The sequence below is a fragment of the Lynx rufus genome, unplaced genomic scaffold (genome assembly GCF_022079265.1).
Source record: "Lynx rufus isolate CCGP_SWC_20201006 ecotype Redwood Valley unplaced genomic scaffold, mLynRuf1.p SCAF_9, whole genome shotgun sequence".
NCBI classification, from domain to species: domain Eukaryota; kingdom Metazoa; phylum Chordata; class Mammalia; order Carnivora; family Felidae; genus Lynx; species Lynx rufus.
This window is the reverse complement of record NW_025814897.1, coordinates 109771473-109789827: the sequence shown is the minus strand read 5'-3', so window position 1 is coordinate 109789827 and position 18355 is coordinate 109771473. Positions and strand designations below refer to the sequence as shown.

The 18355-nt window shown below is 46.8% G+C and overlaps 1 pseudogene; it reads right to left on the bottom strand.

Moving 5' to 3' along the window:
* Positions 1-15286: 15286 nt before the first annotated feature.
* Positions 15287-15387, bottom strand: LOC124506514 (uncharacterized; annotated as a pseudogene).
* Between the last annotated feature and the right edge of the window lie 2968 nt (positions 15388-18355).

Genomic DNA, 18355 nt, shown 5'->3' with positions numbered 1-18355 from the left:
GGGTAGGATGACTTCACACAAGGAATATCTCCACTTGTCTCTCTCTTTCTCAGCCAGAAGCTCTCCGGGCCCAGGGCATACCAAGCTGTCAGTTTATCTCCCTTTATCCTTCCAAATGCCAAGAAGCAGTAGTAGTGTCTCTGCACTACTAGGGGAGGAGAGATTGGGGAGCCTCATGGGCTGGGCTCCTTACTAGGCTAGAAGCTAGGCTTTGTAGCTAGATAGATGGAGCCTCCCCATGCAGGAGTGATGCTCCACATCCTGCTGCCATGGCAACAAAGTTGGAGTTGGCAACAAAAAATCAGGGTACTCCATTCCATCCTTACCTCAACCCTAGTCTCAAGACTGCGTTTTGGGAGGGGGGGTGTCCCATATTTGGTGATTAAGGTATTTTCCGGAAGACAGAAAGCCCTGATGGGAAGAGAGTCATGGTATTATGAGGACCCGGGCCTCCCGGAGCTTCCAGTCTAACCACGGGGAAGAATCTCTATGCACCTTCTCAGAGAGGTTTATTAAGTTGTCCAGGGTCACACAGCTAGAATGAAATAATTCCAGAATCAGCAACCAGGGTCCCCGATTTCTATTTCTTTCCATTTTATTATTATTATTATTATTTTTTACCAGATTGTTCTTTCGAATCCATGAGCTTGAAACCACACAAAAGTTCTCTAACAGATTCCCAAGTCCCCAGTCCCAGGCCTAGGGTTCACCAGTCTGTGGAGTGGAAGTTTAATCGCTGTATAGAGCTGGTCTGTGCAGTGGTTGTCTAGTCTTCAGCTGCTTCTTTAGCAGCCTGTTTTCTTTCTCCCAAGGCCTTTTCATTATGCGATCACTCCCCCAATCTACTTGCACAGGGAGATATTCAGAACATTTTATCTATTTATGGTTATGAAATCAACAAATCTCATGTGAAGAGGGTACGTGCCGGCACCCACACGTTGAGACGGTCAGAGCTGGGTGAGTGGGCTGAACCGTGAAGGTGAGGGACACGGAGCCGTGGAGTGGGTGGGGAGGGGAGAGCGTAGCCAGGTGGGAAAAGGTGAGGCTGCTTTGGGCAAGGACCTGGAGGCAGGGCTGGGAGAAGAGGGCACAACTAATACAATGAAGAGCGCGTCAGACCAGCCGTGTTCCGAGGAGGGGAGGAAAACCAATCACCTAAAATGCTCTATGAATGCACAGCAGAGACCCAACACTCCCGTAAGCCCCAAGTGGTAGACAGGAGTTCAGGACACTGGCCTTGCCCTTGGGACAAGGAGGTCTGGAGGAGGAGACAGACCCTCCACCCTTCATTTACTAGTTCGGCCCAGTTTCAGAGTCCTCCACCCCTCCCCCCCCCCACTCCCTCCCACCGGTGAATTCCTCCTGGCCCTACTGTCCTTCTAGTTGGGTCTGGGACCCTTTCTCAGTGCCCCCACAGCTTCCTGCATTTCCTCATCCTATGTTGTCATTGCTGGTTTGCTTGGCTGTCTCCTCACCAGCATCTCTGGTCTCCACATTCTCGGCGTCTAGCCGAGGACCCGGCTCAGAGCAGGGCCCCAGAGACGTATTTCATTCATGCACACACATCCGAGCACTGAGTTTGTGCCAGGCTCTGTGCTAGGCACTGGTGATGCAATGTGTGGGAACACAGGCCTGGCGTTAACTTCACGGAGCATCCAGGCTGGTGAGAAAGCGAGAAACACCATCAAGCCACTTAAGCCATGGATGTGAAATGGTTGCTGCAGAGAAGCGAGGCAAGGTGTGTAGGAAGAGCCAAACGAGGACTGACTGAGCCCGGGGAGTCCGGGGTGGTCTCCCTAAGGAGGTGTAATTGAGCCGAGTTGCTGGATGTCTAGTGACTGGCTGGTCGAGCTGTGCTGTGCCGTGTGGGGTGGGGTAGACAGAGCAGTGCGGAAATGAGACCCCTTACAGGGACGGGGAGCTGCATCATGTGAGAAGCCCTCACAGCCTGAGGCTGTGTTAACAGGTGTGCGGAGTGCGGGTGAAGAGGGGGCAGCCTCTGCTAAGGGCAGCTGAGCCCCCACCTTGACCAGGAGGCTTGGCTCCTGTGTACGGGCAGGACCAAGAGGGGGCCCATGGGGGAGAGCAGACGGGTGTGTGGGGAAAGCCAGTAACTTCTTTGTGGGAATGCAGGTGAGCGGGAGGGATCCTGGGGCTCAGAGAGGCAGGAGAGGGTGGGCGTCCAGCGAGGGGCTCTGGGGTGAGACTTCCATGTGGAGTCCTGGCTCCTTCACATCGGGGAAATGGCTTAACCTCTCATGCTTCAGTTTACCCATCTGTTAAACAGGGACGTGGGGAGAATAATAGCTCCTGCATCAAAGGCTTGATGGAAAGTTAAATGAGTTAAATCATTAAAGCACCTGGAACAATGCCCGCCGCATGAAGGGAGCACGATCAACGTTGAATGACAGACTGTCGGCCACCATTACTTCACCTTTATGAAAAATATAATTTTGAACAAGCCTCTGAGGAGATGGCATGGGCTGCTTTGGGAGACAGCACATGCTCTGTCATTGTGGAATGACAGGACCCAGGCACCCACTGGCTTTTTGTAGCCTTGGCCCAGCTTGGTCCGAGAGCACCAGATGGGCTGGGCTGGGCTAGGGGCTGCAGCGGTTCCAAAGAAAAGGACACGGGGGGCTGGGAAGGTTGAGGGACACACACAAAACCATCCTGAGGGCTCTGGCCCTGGGCCCAGTGTGGTCCTTCCCGGGTACCACCGGCTCCCACGGTACTCAGCAAGTCTAGGCAGGGAGGCCCAATGAGCCCTTTCAGTGCTCAGCAACTCAGCTCCCCTTGCCGTTTTTCTAGAAGCCAACCTAACCAACTTCTTCCCCAACTTAAAACACTCCTGGTTTCTATCACTCCCAACTACCCCAGATTCCTCCCGGCCACCTTCCCTCTTCTGCCCCCAGGTGCCTAGGCCACCATAGGCGCTAGCTTCAAGGATCTCCTTCTTATCACCTGAACATACCTTGCAACATGAGAGTTCACAGATGCACCTTATATACCTAATGCGGGCATTAACTCACTAAAACTTCATGGCAACCCCACACGTGAGCTCTTATCATTCCCACTGGCCCTGGGTCCAGCAGAGAGGGAGTCTGCAAGGAATGGTCCGCAGCATCCCAGGAGAGACTGATGGGGTTCAAGGCTGAGGTGGTCATGGGAAAGCAGTAGACCTGGGACTGGCCAGTGACAGAAGGGAAACCCTAGGAGCAACCAGAGACTCCCCATCCTTGGAAATGCTAGAGCTGCAAGGAGTTGGTTGGACCACAGCAAGAAAACAGGAGCGGCAGTTATGGCCTGTTGATGGAGCAGATCCTGGAAGCAGGAAAAGATTAACCCTGATCAGATGGGGAGGGAACACCAGGAAGCTTTAGGATAAAGGACCATCCAGCTGAAGGGAAATCTCTCGAATCACCTAGAATAGACAGGGGATGAGCTGAAGGAGCCTTCTGTCAAGGATTGTCAAGGTTCTGGAGGATTGGAGGTGGGCTCAGCCTAGATCTCAGTGGATTGTGTTTGATGCAGGGGAGAGCCCTGGGCAGGAGACAAAGATCCTGGTTGTAACCCTGCCACCAGCCTACTTGGGTGTTATGCAAGCTCCTTCCCCTCTCTGGGCTCAGTTTCCCTGATTGCAGAATGTCAGTGGTAGTGGGTTGGACCACTTGGCCTGGAAGGGACCTCCCCTCTCTGGCATTTTGAGCATCTCTGGGTCCAGGACCCAGCTGGCCAGTGCCTCTCAGGCTTTGGAGGTTGAATGTTGCCTCTCTGAGGCCCAGTGTGAGCTAGGAAGAGCCCACGTGCCTAGTACTAGGTTCTGGGTGGGCTTGAAGTCTCCCGGAGGATGCAGTCCTTAGCCCTGGACAAGCAGGGCCACCTTGGGCCTTGGAGACCTGGCCTGGGTGAACATTGATGGAAGCAAGCACCATCAGAGGCCATTCTCACAGTTCTGTGCCAAGTGCATGAGGGGACTTACCATTGGAGAGATCCGCAGGGCTCCAAGGTGTGTAAGACAGACCCCAGGTCATCCTCGGAGAGGTCTGCACAGCCCGCGGCTGAAGCAAGTACTGTCTCTTTATACTCCTCCTTAGCTTCAGCCTGGAGGAAAACACCCCAGCAGTGTCCCACAGACTGCCATAGAGGAACTCCACAGCCTGGAAAAATACCACATTTCAGAGAATCCCAGACTCACAGTTGGAGTGGGGGGCCCCTTAGTCATCCGCCTTGGGTGACTGAGACCTAGTACAGAGAATTGAGTGATCCAAGTGACACAGCCATCGTTTAGTAGAAGCGGACCCTGAACCAGGTTCCTGGCTCACAGTGCAGTGACCTTTGTGTGCCTTGTAAAGGCTGGCCTCTGGGACCAAGAGGCAGAGAAAGAGCCCAGGCCAGGAGGTGGTGTTCTGGGAACCAGTCTCAACAATGCACTGACTTGCTGTGTGAGCTTGGCAAATAATGTCTCCTGGAGGGATGCCTCAGTCTCCACTTGTGTTCATTTAAAGGCTTGGCTCTGGCAATGGATACCCCTAGGAAGAGCCATTCAAGATTCCAGGGCTAACTTCTCCAGAGCAGGAACCTCTCTCCTTTGCCAGGCTTGGTGCTCACAGCCAGGCTGGGTTGGATCCACCTTTGGGTCCCCAGCCCTGGTCCAGAGTAGGGGCCCAGAGACGTCAGGAATCTATACATCACCTTGGGCATGGTCAAGTACTTCACAGAAGTCTTCAGTGAGTTCTGGTCAAACACCCTTGTGATTGTTACAGGGAGAGTGCAGGCATCATTAGGATTGGGCAGGGGAATCCAAAAAGCTGGGTCCACATAGCTCTGGGGAGCTCTGCCAGAACCTGCAAGCCATACGTCCATCCAGAAACTAGCTGGTGCTTGTAAGCAGTCTGGAAAAGGTTTGGTCCCAGAAAATTCCAGAGAGCTGGTGACCTGTAGGAAGCCTTCGATGGAAGCAGACATTTGCAAGTAGCAACCTAGTTGGTTGGCCATAGAGTCCATGGGATCCAGAAGCTTGTCTAGGGTGATTAGCGGTCCGGAAAGCCCATCTAGGTCTGGACTGTCCTGGGGAAGAAGAAGCAGACGCCATGCTGGAAGAGGAGATGTCTGGCTCCGCTGTTGGGTACAGGGCAAGGGCCAGAGGCTGACACACTGTGCCAGCTATTCTCAAGGTTAAGGAACACAGGATTGACCTCTGGCTCGGAAGCCTACATCATTGGGCTCTGGCTCATCGCTCTCCAGGAACATGCCATGTGACCCTGGTTAAGTCACTACTCTTCTCTGGGCCTCAGTTTCCCTTTCAGTTTAATGGGTGTTCTGGAGAAACTGATCAGGGGCCTTCCAGCTAAGATCTTAAACCAACCCCAGGCTAAGCCCGGGACAAAAAGGCTAAGGCAGGAAGCTGGAGGGGGGCACGGGTCTCCAGAGACCCGGGGTAGCCCCGCGGGCAGTGAAGTTCTCACCTGATGTTTCCACTCTGTGGCCTTGTCCAGAGAGGATTCCCAAACGCGCTAGGCCTGGCATCTTGTTTCCTTCCAAGGCTCCTATGGAAGAAGAATCTCCCCTGTTGGAGGGAGGAGGAGGGGGACGAGGGGGCAAGGGCAGGACCTCCTTTCTCATGGTTGAAATTTCCCTAAAGTGAGTGGAGGGCGCTAAAATGGGGGTGGGGTATATGGCACGGGGGGCTTCCCGGGCCCAGGCTCCGCGCCGGGCTTGCGGCTCGGGGGCGGGGGCAGCTCCCGGCCTCTAGCGGAGCCGCCACTCCGCCGGTTGCCTTTAAAAGGCGCCAGCGCGCGCGCATCAGCAGAAGGGCTGCGGCTCTCTTCCAAAATAGGCAAGAACTGGGAGGCCGCGGGAGACGACGAGCTGCGAGCTGCGCGGACGTCACCAGGGGCCTCCCTCCCACCCCCGCCTGCATCACGTCTCCATGGCAACGGCGTACCGCGGCCGCAGATGAATGAGCTAGAGCTAGGAGAGGAGGAGCGCACAGAGACGAACGATCCCTCTTCCAGCATCCAGGCTGCCCTAGGGAAGGGGATGCGCGCCCGGCGCTAGAAGGAAGGGGGCGCCCTCTTATTCAAAAAGACTCCAAAACCCATTCATTCCCAAATGATCCTTTTGTGTCCCGGAAATCTGGAAGCTACATGGTCCAGGGACCCCTGACCCTTCGGTTCAGGGCTCCTCCAGCCTCAGATCTTCCCTTTACCCCCCTATCCTCTCTTATTCCGTCAGCTCTTTCTGTTCCCCAAACTTTGCGGAAATATCAGACATCGTGTGTCTTAGCGCCACCACGTGGCCAATGGTGGCGCTGCGTCAGGAGTGCTTGTAGCTGGGGTCTCGCCGTCTATGTCGCCCTCTGGCGCTTGCTAGTGGGAAGAGCACAAAAGATCTCAGTCTTCGCATAAGGACTAATTAACAAAGGCATCATTGAGACATTAGTAAAGTTTAGTGAGTGCTTTCGATATGTCTAAGTTGATAAGTGCTTCATTTCATTCTCACAGCAGCTCTGCAATTCAGACGATGACGACGATGACGATGATGATGATTACTATTTCGATTTTACGGGTGAGAACAGGCTGAAGGAAGTTGCAGCTTGCCTGAGATCTCCCAACTGTAGGGCAGAACCGCCACCTGAACTCGTGCTGTGAAAAGCAATTGTGACCCCCTCACTTCCAAATCAGTGGTCTCTGTTGGTCCACCCCATAGTCTCTTGATATAAGCAGCACAACACTTATTAAAATGATTCCCATTTTACAGGTAAAGAGACTGAGACTCAGAAAAGTGAAATGTTTTGCCCGAAGTTTCAGCAGCCATGGATAGAGCCCAGGTCTCTAAGCCCCTGATCTAGGGATTTTTAGGCAGTGGAATAACAGGGAATTCAGCACACCCCTGTGAGACCCTTAGTAAGAGAGACTGAGGAGATAGCTCATCCCGGGCTACCCCCCCCCCCATTAGCAAATGCCCAAGGTCAGCAGAGGAGCAGGGACTCGCCCCCACCTCCCAGGATTTTGAGAGTTCATACGAGTTAGATGCTTGTTTATCTCTGCATATATAAAAATGTGCACCGTGCATCATTTTAATGCCATCTTTTTTTAAGCTTATTTATTTTTGAGACAGAGAGAGAACAGGGGAGGGGCAGAGAGAGAGAGAGAGAGAGAGAGAGAATCCCAAGCAGGCTCCACGCTCTCAGCACAGAGCCACACGCCAGGCTCCATCTCACCAACGATCTCACCAGTCATGAGATCACAACCTGAGGCGAAATCCAGAGTCCCACGCTTACCCAGCTGAGCCACTCAGGCACCCCATTAGTGTCATCTTCTAAGAGACTCTTCCTACTAATGCAGGACCCCTTGCATTTATCTAGTATTGGGCTGAGAAGACGCTTCCTGGTTTCAGCTTGCTGCTTTTAAATTGACCTGCCCTATTTGCCAGTGAATAACTGTTCTCAGGCCTATTGCTTTCTTGTTTTTCCTGCGGAGATGCTGACTCCATGCCAGTCTCAGGGTGGCGCCGGGGGCGGGGGGGATGTTGTTAGTTTGTTTTTACTGGCTTCTGTTTTGGAGCTCATGGGTATACCGTGTTATCTAGTTTTGTTGCAAAACTCTGACCATGTGATTTGATTTTATTATATAGTTGCTCTGTTTTAAGTGGAGATTCAAAATCTGGCCTCCACTGCTGCTGCCTCCCCTGTTATTCTTAGCTAACCCACTTGGGGATGCCAAGGGTTTGAGTGTAAACCATTAAAGGGAATCCAAGAGGCTGGTAGTCACACTTTCTAAAGCTCCAGTTTAAAGACACTGCTTCCAGTGTGGTTTAGATTTTTCAGGAATCTGAACCATCAGCAATGGGCACATTTCCCCATTTGGTTGACACTCACTCCACTTACCGGATCCTGGACTTCCAAGGCCCATTAATGGCTTTCTGTCCCCATTCAAAGGACACCAATTCAGTCAACATCTTTCCTTCATCCTGGATGGTTCTGTTGTTTTCCCATGAGCTTGTTAACAGGATTTGCTGCCATTATGGCAATCCTAAAAGGGCTGGAGAAATCCATCCATTTATTTACTCTAGACAAAGTAAATCTTTATCTAGATTCACTCAGATGTGTATCTAAATAGCTTCTCCTAAATGCTTTCCTACTGTTTCCTCCAGTAGGAAATGCTGGAGGATATTGGGGTATTCCCTCTTTTTGATCCCAAAGTTTTTCTCCCAAGGTGTGTTTACAGTTGTCTGCATAGACCCACTCTGCCTCTTGATATGAATGTCCTCTGGAATAGCCAGTCACTCCAGGAAGTCCACAGAGTTGGGACAATTTGGGACAGTTGGTAAATTCCCTCTGCACTCACTATTCCACCATTGGGTTATAACCATCCATGTTTAATTTCTTACCCATCACATATCTGCCCCCAAGTGGCTCCCATGGGTATGCTCCATGCCCAAGATTTTAGTATCATAGCAGTGAGGGTGGGGACGGGCACAGGAATGTGGCCTCTCAGTTGGTTTTCCATAACTGTTCAGTTCTGACTTCTACTGGGCAGAGCCAAGAACTGTCTCATGAGCATTTTTTTTAGTTTATTTATTTATTTATTTTGTGAAAGAGAGAGAGTGAGAGCAGGGGAGGAGCAGAGAGAGAATGAGAGAGAGAGAATCCCAAGTAGGCTCTGTGCTCTCAGTGCAAGAACCCAACATGGGGCTCGAACCCACCAACCATGAGCTCATCACCTGAGCTGAAATCAAGAGTCAGACACTCAACCAACTGAGCCATCCAGGCATCCCTCTCATGAGGATTTTCAATTGGAGCCATATCTAGTAAATTCTTATAAACAAAGCATCCTCCATGTGGTACAGATAGACTACAGATAGAAGAAAAATCTTTTCACATTATTCCTACAGTCAGTAGGGCCAATCTTTGTGGCATGGTACCCATTCAGATTTGTTAATCCTTGAGGTTCTGTATCAGTTAGCTATTGCTTTATAACAAACAACCCCAAAACAGTAGCTTAAAACACCGCACATTTATTATTGTACACAAGTCTATTGATCAACTGGGCAGTCTGGCTTTGGATGTATTCAGTTAATACTTTGTGGTCAGGTAGGCAACTCTGTTGGTCTTGTATTGGATCTCTCACATACTTTGGGATCAGCTGGCTGTAGGTTGGTCTAGCATAATCTCAAGTGGGACCATTGGGCTCTCCTTTACACAGTCTCTCATCTTCCAGCAACCTAGCCTGGGCTTGCGCACATGGAGGTGGCAGTGTTCCTAGAGGGAGGTGGAATACAAAGCCTTTTGAGGCCAAGGCATGGAGCATGGCACTCCACATTCTATTTGACCAAGTCGGTCACAAGTTCAACCCAGAGTCAGAGTGGGAGGAGACTACAAAGCTACAGGGAAAATGGTGAATACAGAGAAGCCAATAACTGGGGACATGAATGCAGTTACTTTCCACAGGCTCTATGAGTTTCTCTATGACAGCCAATTATGGTGACAGTGAATTATGCCTGCTTAAATTTTGATTTATAGCAGGATCATTATTCTATATTACGTTCCTAGCATTGATGTTTGCCAATATATTTTAAACAGGGTCTGAATTTTTTTTTAATTTTTCGTTTTTTAAAAAAATTTTTGGGGTGCCTGGGTGGCTCAGTCGGTTGAGTGACTGACTTCAGCTCAGGTCATGATTTCACGGTTTATGAGTTCGAGCCCCAAGTCGGACTCTGTGCTGACAGCTCAAGCCTGGACCCTGATTCAGATTCTGTGTCTCCCTCTCTTTCTGCCCCCCCCCACCCCACTCATGCTCTGTCTCTCTCTGTCTCAGAAGTAAATAAGCATTTATTTATAAAATAAGCATGAGCATTTTTTTAATGTTTATTTATTTTTGAGAGACAGAGAGAGACAGAGCATGAGCAGGGGAGGGGCAGTGAGAGGGAAACATAGAATCTGAAGCAGGCTTCAGGCTCTGAGCTGTCAGCACAGAGTCCAACGCGGGGCTTGAACTCACAAACCGTGAGATCATGACCTGAACCAAATTCAGATGCTTAACTGATTGAGCCACCTAGGTGCCCCACTAATTTTTCTTTTTAATGTTCATTATTTGAGAGAGAGAGACAGAGAGACAGAGAGACAGAGCACAATCAGGAGAAGGGCAGAGAGAGAGAGAGAGAGAGAGAGAATCTGAAGCAGTCTCCAGGCTCTGAGCTGGACAGAGCCTGACACGGGGCTCGAACCCACACACCACAAAACCATGACCTGAGCTGAAGTCGGACGCCCAACCGACTGAGCCACCCAGGCACCCCATCTGAATTTTTATTATTAGGCTTTACAGGCACCACTCATAAATAGAAAAATTTGAATCCAAAGAAATTTATTCATTAGTAGTTAGAATGCCACTCCAGGCAGCTCACCATCATCCATTTATCATGCAATAAGCTGTGAGTGAAAGAGAACTCAAAAAGTGGCTTAGAATAATTAAATGTAATATCTCACAAACCGAGAAATCCAGAGGAGGGCCAGTCGATGCATCTTTTGAAAGGAAGAAGTTGACTTCAGAGGTTCCAAGCCATGTATCCGGATATAACACCCAGAGGAGAAAGAGAGAACAGGTCCTTCCATTCCTGGATCTCTTTCTTAGAGGAGAAGGAACTTCCCCCCACCCCCCAAAGAATATCTGATACTAGATATTTTCCCTTTGCACCTCCAGATCCATTTGCCATCTTCTCCAGCTTGCTCCATGCCCTGGGATGGTGGGCTCTATGATGGTATGGATGGGCTCCTTTGCCCATTTTTTGCCAGGTGATGTGGCCAACAGGAATAATTCACAAAAGAATGAAAGGGTGAAGGAGTTAGGTCAAGCGATTTAAACTTCCTTGCCATCTACACTGGGTGACCATGGACTGATGGCATTTCTTCATCAAAGACTGAAGCCCCTGAAAGACTGAAGATAGTCTCCCCTACACATCTTTCCCAGTGGTTCATTAGCTTGAATTAAGTTGCCTGTTTCTGAGCCAAAACATTATAGGAGGGAACAACACTGTAAAATGATTATAGAAAAGGTAATCGAAGTAGAAGATTCATAAATGAAATCTAACATAAGGTAATTGGCATTCCCAATGATGAAATTAGAAAAAAATGCAATGGGAAAAATATTAAAAGATACAGTATCACAATTTCCGAAATAAGGATCAGCCTTTATTTACATGTAAAAGCTCATAGGTTGAAAAAGCATGCATGTCCTGGAGGAGGGGAGGAATCGCATAAAAAGAGCAAAGTGTCAGTCTAAAAGTACTAGATGTTATGGATACAGAGAGATTCCCATTGATATTCACGGGGGGGAAACTTGTCATTTATACAAATAGGATAATGTAATTCATTCATTCAACAAACCTTTCATGCTAGATCCTGTTCAAGACATTTGGGATACATTAGTATACAAACTACTGGTCTCTCCTTTTGTGGAGCTTACAGTCTAGTGGGGACAGAGACCTAACAACCGACATCATGAATAACAAAATTAGATGTTATGTTTATGGGAAAAAAATGTAGAGCAAGTTAGTCGGACTGGGAAAATCAGGGTTGCAATTTTAAATAAAGTGGTAGAGAGGACTTGTTGACAAGTTAGGAGCCCTAACGGTAGTCCATGTTAAACTGTGGCAACAAATATCCTCAATTCTTCACTGCTTATAACAAGAAAGAGAGATGTTGAGGGGGAAGTTGGAAAGTAGATATGGGGTTAAAGATTGAGGTCTGAATTGGATATAAATTTGGGAGGAGACCTTGGTATATAAATGGTGCTTAACACCACAAATCTGGAGTGAGTACGTTAGAAAAGAGAGGAGTCCAAATCCAGAAGCCTGAAGAGATCAGGGAGGAGAGGGAGACTGAGAGAGACCACTGACACAGGAGGAAGAGCAAAGGAATATGTCCTAGAAGGTCAAGTGCAAAAAAGATTTCCACAAGGAGAGAGTAGTCTGTCAGGTCAATTTTGAAATAAGAATAGTTGAGGTCAATAGATGAGAACTAAGAATTTAAGACTTGGATGTCATGGATGAGTTTTTCCATGGATGGCCAAGCTGAGAGACAGGTTGGGATGGGTTTAGGAGGGAATTGAAGTGGAGAAATTGGAGATAAGGAGTATCAACAGGCTTTTTTTTCTGCAAAAAGGAACAAAAGTATGAGTGGTAGTTGCCAAGGGAAGTAAGATCAAGATAATGTTTATATGCTTCTAAGAGGGGAGGAATTAACTACATGCCTGTATACTGATAGAAAAGACCCAGTAGGGAGCAAACATCGCTAGAGGAGAGAGGAGGGACTTGCTAGAGCAGAGTCCTTGAGGAGATGAGAGCAGATAGAAAGTGGAGGACAAGTAGGGGATTGGCTTTGGACAGGAGCTTGGCTGGTTCAGAGAACAAGCAGAGCAGGTGCTGGCGGGTGGTATATGTGGCAATGATGGGTGGAAATTCCGACTGCCTCCATTTTGCCAAGGAAGTGGGAAACAGACTCATTAGCTGAGATGAGGATGGGGGAGGAGGTGATAGAGGTTTGGCATGTGGCCTCTTCCTCCATCTTCAAAGCAAGCAGGAGAGCATCTCCATCAGTCTCTCTGACCCACACTACTGCCTCCCCGTATCATTTATAAGGACCTTTGTGATTACATTAGGTCTGCCCAGAAAATCCAGTATAGTCTCCCCATCTAAAGATCCTATGTTTAATCACAGCTGCAAAATCCCTTTTGCCATCTAAGGTAACATATTCACAGGCTCTGGGGATTAGGATGTAGATAACTTGTGGGGAGGCATGGTTTTGCCTACCACACCTGGTAAATAATTCAGAGCATCACACTCATATTGCGTATGTTGTGTTTAAAATTTAAAAAGGTCCATCAAGGCTTATGCGTCTTTCTTTCTGGAGGGGGATTTTGAGTAACTGATGTCGATATGTTTTATTATTGGTGAATCAAACCTTGACTGCTTAGGTAAAACAGTGTCCGTTGGGTTTCTCCACTGTATGTTCCTTTTTTTTTGTAATTAATAAATAAATATCTTTTTGAAAAAATAAAAAACAAATAAATATCTTGTGGGAAGGAGCCAAATGCTTTTGACTGGACTGGAGAGCTTAAAGAAAATGAAAAGTTCATTGGGGCACCTGGGTGGCTCAGTCAGTTAAGTGTCTGACTTTGGCTCAGGTCATGATCTCATGGTTTGTGAGTTTGAGCCCCCCATCGGGCTCTGTGCTGACAGCTTGGAGCCTGGAGCCTGCTTCAGATTCTGTGTCTCTCTCTCCTCTCTCTCTCTCAAAAATAAATAAACTTAAAAACAACTGAAAAAAGAAAAAGAAAATGAAAAGTTCAGGGCATTAAATTCTTGGCTGAAACCACAAAGCACCAAGTAGTTCTCATGCGTAGCTTAAAAGAATTTTTTTTTTAAATTTTTTTTTCAACGTTTATTTATTTTGGGACAGAGAGAGACAGAGCATGAATGGGGGAGGGGCAGAGAGAGAGGGAGACACAGAATCGGAAACAGGCTCCAGGCTCTGAGCCATCAGCCCAGAGCCTGACGCGGGGCTCGAACTCACGGACCGCGAGATCGTGACCTGGCTGAAGTTGGACGCTCAACCGGCTGCGCCACCCAGGCGCCCCAAAAGAATTTTTTACCCCAGTAGCTACAGGGTTAGTGCAGCTGAAGATAGGGTCATAACAAATAAATTGAATTCATACTATATCCGGATCTTTTGTGTGAAATTTAGGGCATTGATTGGGAAAGTTTGGGAACCCCAAGAATTCAAATGACAATATTTTAAAGAAATCAGAGAATGCCAAGTATCCTGAACCTCCATATCCCATGTCCACTGAAGTGTGTGTTACCCTTACAAGGGAATGCTTGCTCTCTTCATGTCTGATCCCGACCTTTGCTCACTGACTCCAGACCTAATCTAAAACCCTGTTCCAAGATGCCTCAGAGGAACAAGGGCAAAGTCTGATGCAGAAGAAAACCTCAAGGCCACGCTTTTTGGTTACCCAGTGGTACATATTATATAAGCAAGGCAAAATAAATGCTTAAGTCTTTTTTTAAGTTGATTTATTTACTTTGGGAGAGAGAAAGCACAAGCAAGGGAGGGGCAGAAAAAGAGGGAGAGAGAATCCTAAGCAGGCTCTACACTGTCAGTACAGAGCCCAACGCAGGGCTTGAACTCATGAACCATGAGATCATGACCTGAGCTGAAATGAGAGTCGGACGTTTAACTGATCAACCCACCCAGGTGCCCCAATGCTTAAATCTTTTACTTACCAGTTTTTAGGATAAAGAATTGGCATCTTATCATCTTGCAAATGTGGCCAGCTATTTTTTTTTTGGGGGGAGAGGGAGAGAGAGCGCACGCGTGTGCATGAGCACGGGGAGGGACAGAGAGAGAGGGAGAGAGAGAACCCCAAGCAGGCTCCACTGTCAGCCCAGAGCCCTACTTGGGGCTCCAGCTGTGAGACATGACCTGAGCCAAAATCAAGAGTCAGTCACTTAACCGACTGAGCCACCCAGGCACCCCTGGCCACTTATTTTTTAAATGTTATTATGATCTCATGGTTCTAAACACATTCGATGGGCTTTAATCCATTGCAAGTGTTATTCAATTGTCCCAATCTAAAACTAATGTCACATATGTCAGTTATACTTCAGTAGTAATTTGCAAAAAGATAATCATCCCTAAGATCAAAATTATGTCCTGTTTTCTTTTTAGAATTTTCATAGTTTAAGCACTTAAGCTAGCTGTTCTATGTTCCACATGTCTGCAGTCTAGATAACATTTTGTATCAGAAACATACACAGGGTTTTAATTACAGTATAAAAATATTATTTTTATGATTAAAAAAATGAAATGTTATCGGGGCTTCTGGATGGCTCAGTCGGTTAGGTGTCTGACTTTGGCTCAGGTCATGATTTCATGGTTCGTGAGTTTGAGCCCCGTGTCGGGCTCTGTGCTGACAGCTCAGAGCCTGGATTCTGTTTCAGATTCTGTGTCTCCCTCTCCCTCTCTCTCTCTCTCTGCCCCTCCCCTGCTTGTACTCTCTCTCTCTCTCTCTCTTTCTCTCAAAAATAAATAAACATTAAAAAAATTTTTTTGAAAGAAAATGTTCTTGGTTTGATTTTTGTTTAGTTTTTTTAATTCATGTATTCATTTTTTTAGTGATCTCTATATGCAACATGGGGCTCAAACTCACAACCCTGAGATCAAGAGTGGCATGCTTTTTTGATTGAGCCATCCAGGCGCCCCCGATATTATTTATTTATTTATTTAAATATGGAACGCTTCACGAATTTGCATGCCATCCAGGAGCCATGCTAATCTTCTCTGTATCGTTCCAATTTTAGTATATGTGCTGCCAAAGTGAGCACTTTATTTATTTTTAATTACACAAATGACACAGGAGAATAAACTGTACAAAAACAGCAAAAGTACAGAGAGTAGAAAGGGAAAGTCACCCTTGCATCCATTGTTATTCATTCATTCAAGAAATCTGGGTTAGCTCCCCATTCATGTATTACTTCCATAATTCAAGATTCATTAGTCTACATACAAAAACGCTCTATTCAGTATGCTGTGGACATATTATGGCAATAACTTTACCATCTTCCCATAGCTGCATTCTCTTTTTCCAAAGGCAATAAAATGAAAATCTTTGTATCAAGACATAGACTTTGTGGGGCGCCTGGGTGGCGCAGTCGGTTAAGCGTCCGACTTCAGCCAGGTCACGATCTTGCGGTCCGTGAGTTCGAGCCCCGCGTCGGGCTCTGGGCTGATGGCTCAGAGCCTGGAGCCTGTTTCCGATTCTGTGTCTCCCTCTCTCTCTGCCCCTCCCCCGTTCATGCTCTGTCTCTCTCTGTCCCAAAAATAAATAAACGTTGAAAAAAAAAAAAAGACATAGACTTTGTACATGTAGAAGGTAACTCAGAGAATGCAGATTCTGGAGACAGAAGAACCATATCTTGTTGCTCTCCAAGACTAAAATGAGAAGGCTTTCTAGTGGTGCTGATGTCTTTCAGATGTGTTAAAAAGAAAACTAAAGTTGTAAGACAAGTCAGGGACTTCCTCCTTAATGTCTGCGCTTCCTAAAGATGTTGTAAGGGTTTTGTTGTGTGTTTTTAAATCTGATTTCAAATGGTCATTGATGTGAAATGTTGGGATTTGGGACTGAACGGTCAAGAAAGAATTCTTGAGATGTCTTCGGGGCAAAAAGGTGGTTTTATTAAAGCATGGGGACGGGACCTGTGGGCACACAGAGCTGCACTGGGGTTGTGAGGAGCGATTGATTATATACTTTCAAGTTGGGAGGGGGTTAGGGTTAGCAGAAGTCTCTAAGGAATTTGGAAGCAAGGTTTCCAGGACCTCGAGGGGCTAGCTGTTGGTAAGAAAAGGTCATTTATTACTGTCTAATAAAACCTTGGTCATGAGACCCTTCAGATGTACATCAGTGGGCCATATGCTTGGAGGATGATTGCTAACATATATCTTGAGGGGTAGACATAAAGGTAGTTTCTGAAGGAACTTTTACATGTTGAAGGAGACTTAGAGGATCATGGAGGGCTGGCTAATGTTAAGCCAAGATTGCCTTTTGCCCTTGGCAAAGTATTAACATGGAGGCAACTGAGTTCCTAGAGGAAGTTCACTCTGCCTGTCTCAATGACTTGTCAATGTGCTGTAAGTTAAAAGGAAGTTTAATTTTTTCCGTATGTATTTTGCCTTTGTCCTCCACATTAGTCATCATGGTCTAGCTCCTTCTTCACTCTTCCCAGTTAAGTGAATGCGGACATACAAGAAAGACATATATGATGTCTTTGGCATAAAATCTAGAACAGAGACGCTAATGTCTCCCAGTGAATCATCAACCTTGATTTCATCTGAAGGGCGTTGGGGTGTTTTTCATCTGCTTTAGCTGAAAAATCATCTTGGCATGATCTCTACCTGTAAGCAGGTCCCGCCAACCACCCATTGTGTTCTTACTGTAACTGTGGTGTCCTTTGCAAATTCCCAGTTTTATCTCCGTAGGCAAAATAGATCACTGTCCTTTCAGCAGATTTTAAGTCATCAAATACTGAAACATTTTGCATTGAAAGAGCAGTGCTTCAAAAGGTAACTTTAAAATGTAACTTTATTTCTACTACCGTGTCTGAGGTCTAGAGTTGTAAAACCAAGGAGCAGCCTACTTGAGGGTCCTATTCCACTGGTGGGTCTTCCCTCTTTGACTGCAGGATCTGACTGGTACTACCCAGCCCTGCCATCTACTATCTCCATTGTTTTATTAGCCCATCTTGCTGGAAGTCCTGTCCTTACCAATAGAGGGCGCTGAAAAGTCACCAAAGGAAGAAAGGGTTCTCCAGGTTCTGGTGCGCCTCCCCTGCCCTTTCTCTAGTGCTGAGCTTTTGTTTTGTTTTGTTTTTTGTTTTTTTGGGGTTTTGTTTTTTGTTTTTTTTTACCAGTGTAGATAACACACAGCATTATATTAGCTTCAGGTGTACAATATAGTGATTCAACAGTTCCATATATTAATGCTCATCAAGAGAAGTGTACTCTTAATCCTCTTCACCTATTTCACCCATTCCCCTCCCCACCCCACTCCCCCTCTGGTAACCACCAGTTTGTTCTCCGTAGATAAGAGTCTGTTTTTTGGGTTTGTCTCTTTTTTTTTCTTTGTTCGTTTATTTCATTTCTTAAATTACACCGTATAGTATGGCTGACTGGCTTATTTCACTTAGCATTAGACTCTCTAGACCCATCCAGGTTGTTGCAAATGCCAAGATTTCATTCTTTTTTATGGCCGAATAATATTCCACCGTGGATATATACCACATCTTTTTTATCCATTTATCTATCGCTGGACACTTGGGCTGCTTCCATAACTTGGTTACTGTATACAATGCTGCAATAAACATAGGGGTGCATATAACCCTTCAAATTAGTGTTTTCCTATTCTTTGGGTAAATACCCAGTAGTGTCATTCCTGGATCATACGGTAGTTTTCTTTTTAGTTTTTTGAGGAAACTCCATTCTGTCTTCCATAGTGGCTGCACCAGTTTGCATTCCCAATAACGCATGAGAGTTCCTTTTTCTCCAGGTTTTCAGCGACTCTTGTTGTTTCCTGAGTTTTTATTTTAGCCATTCTTTTTTTCCCTTTTTTTTTTTGAAGATAAATATAGGTTTAATGATCCCTTGTCTTTCACACAGACAGCTACAGAGACTTTGTAATCCCAGGATATACAACCAAGTAGCCAATTCTAAAATAGACTTGGCTTCTTACAACTACCCTGAAAACACTGCAGCCTTTCTTCCATCCAAAATGACCCTAATCTCACATGAAACGTTATT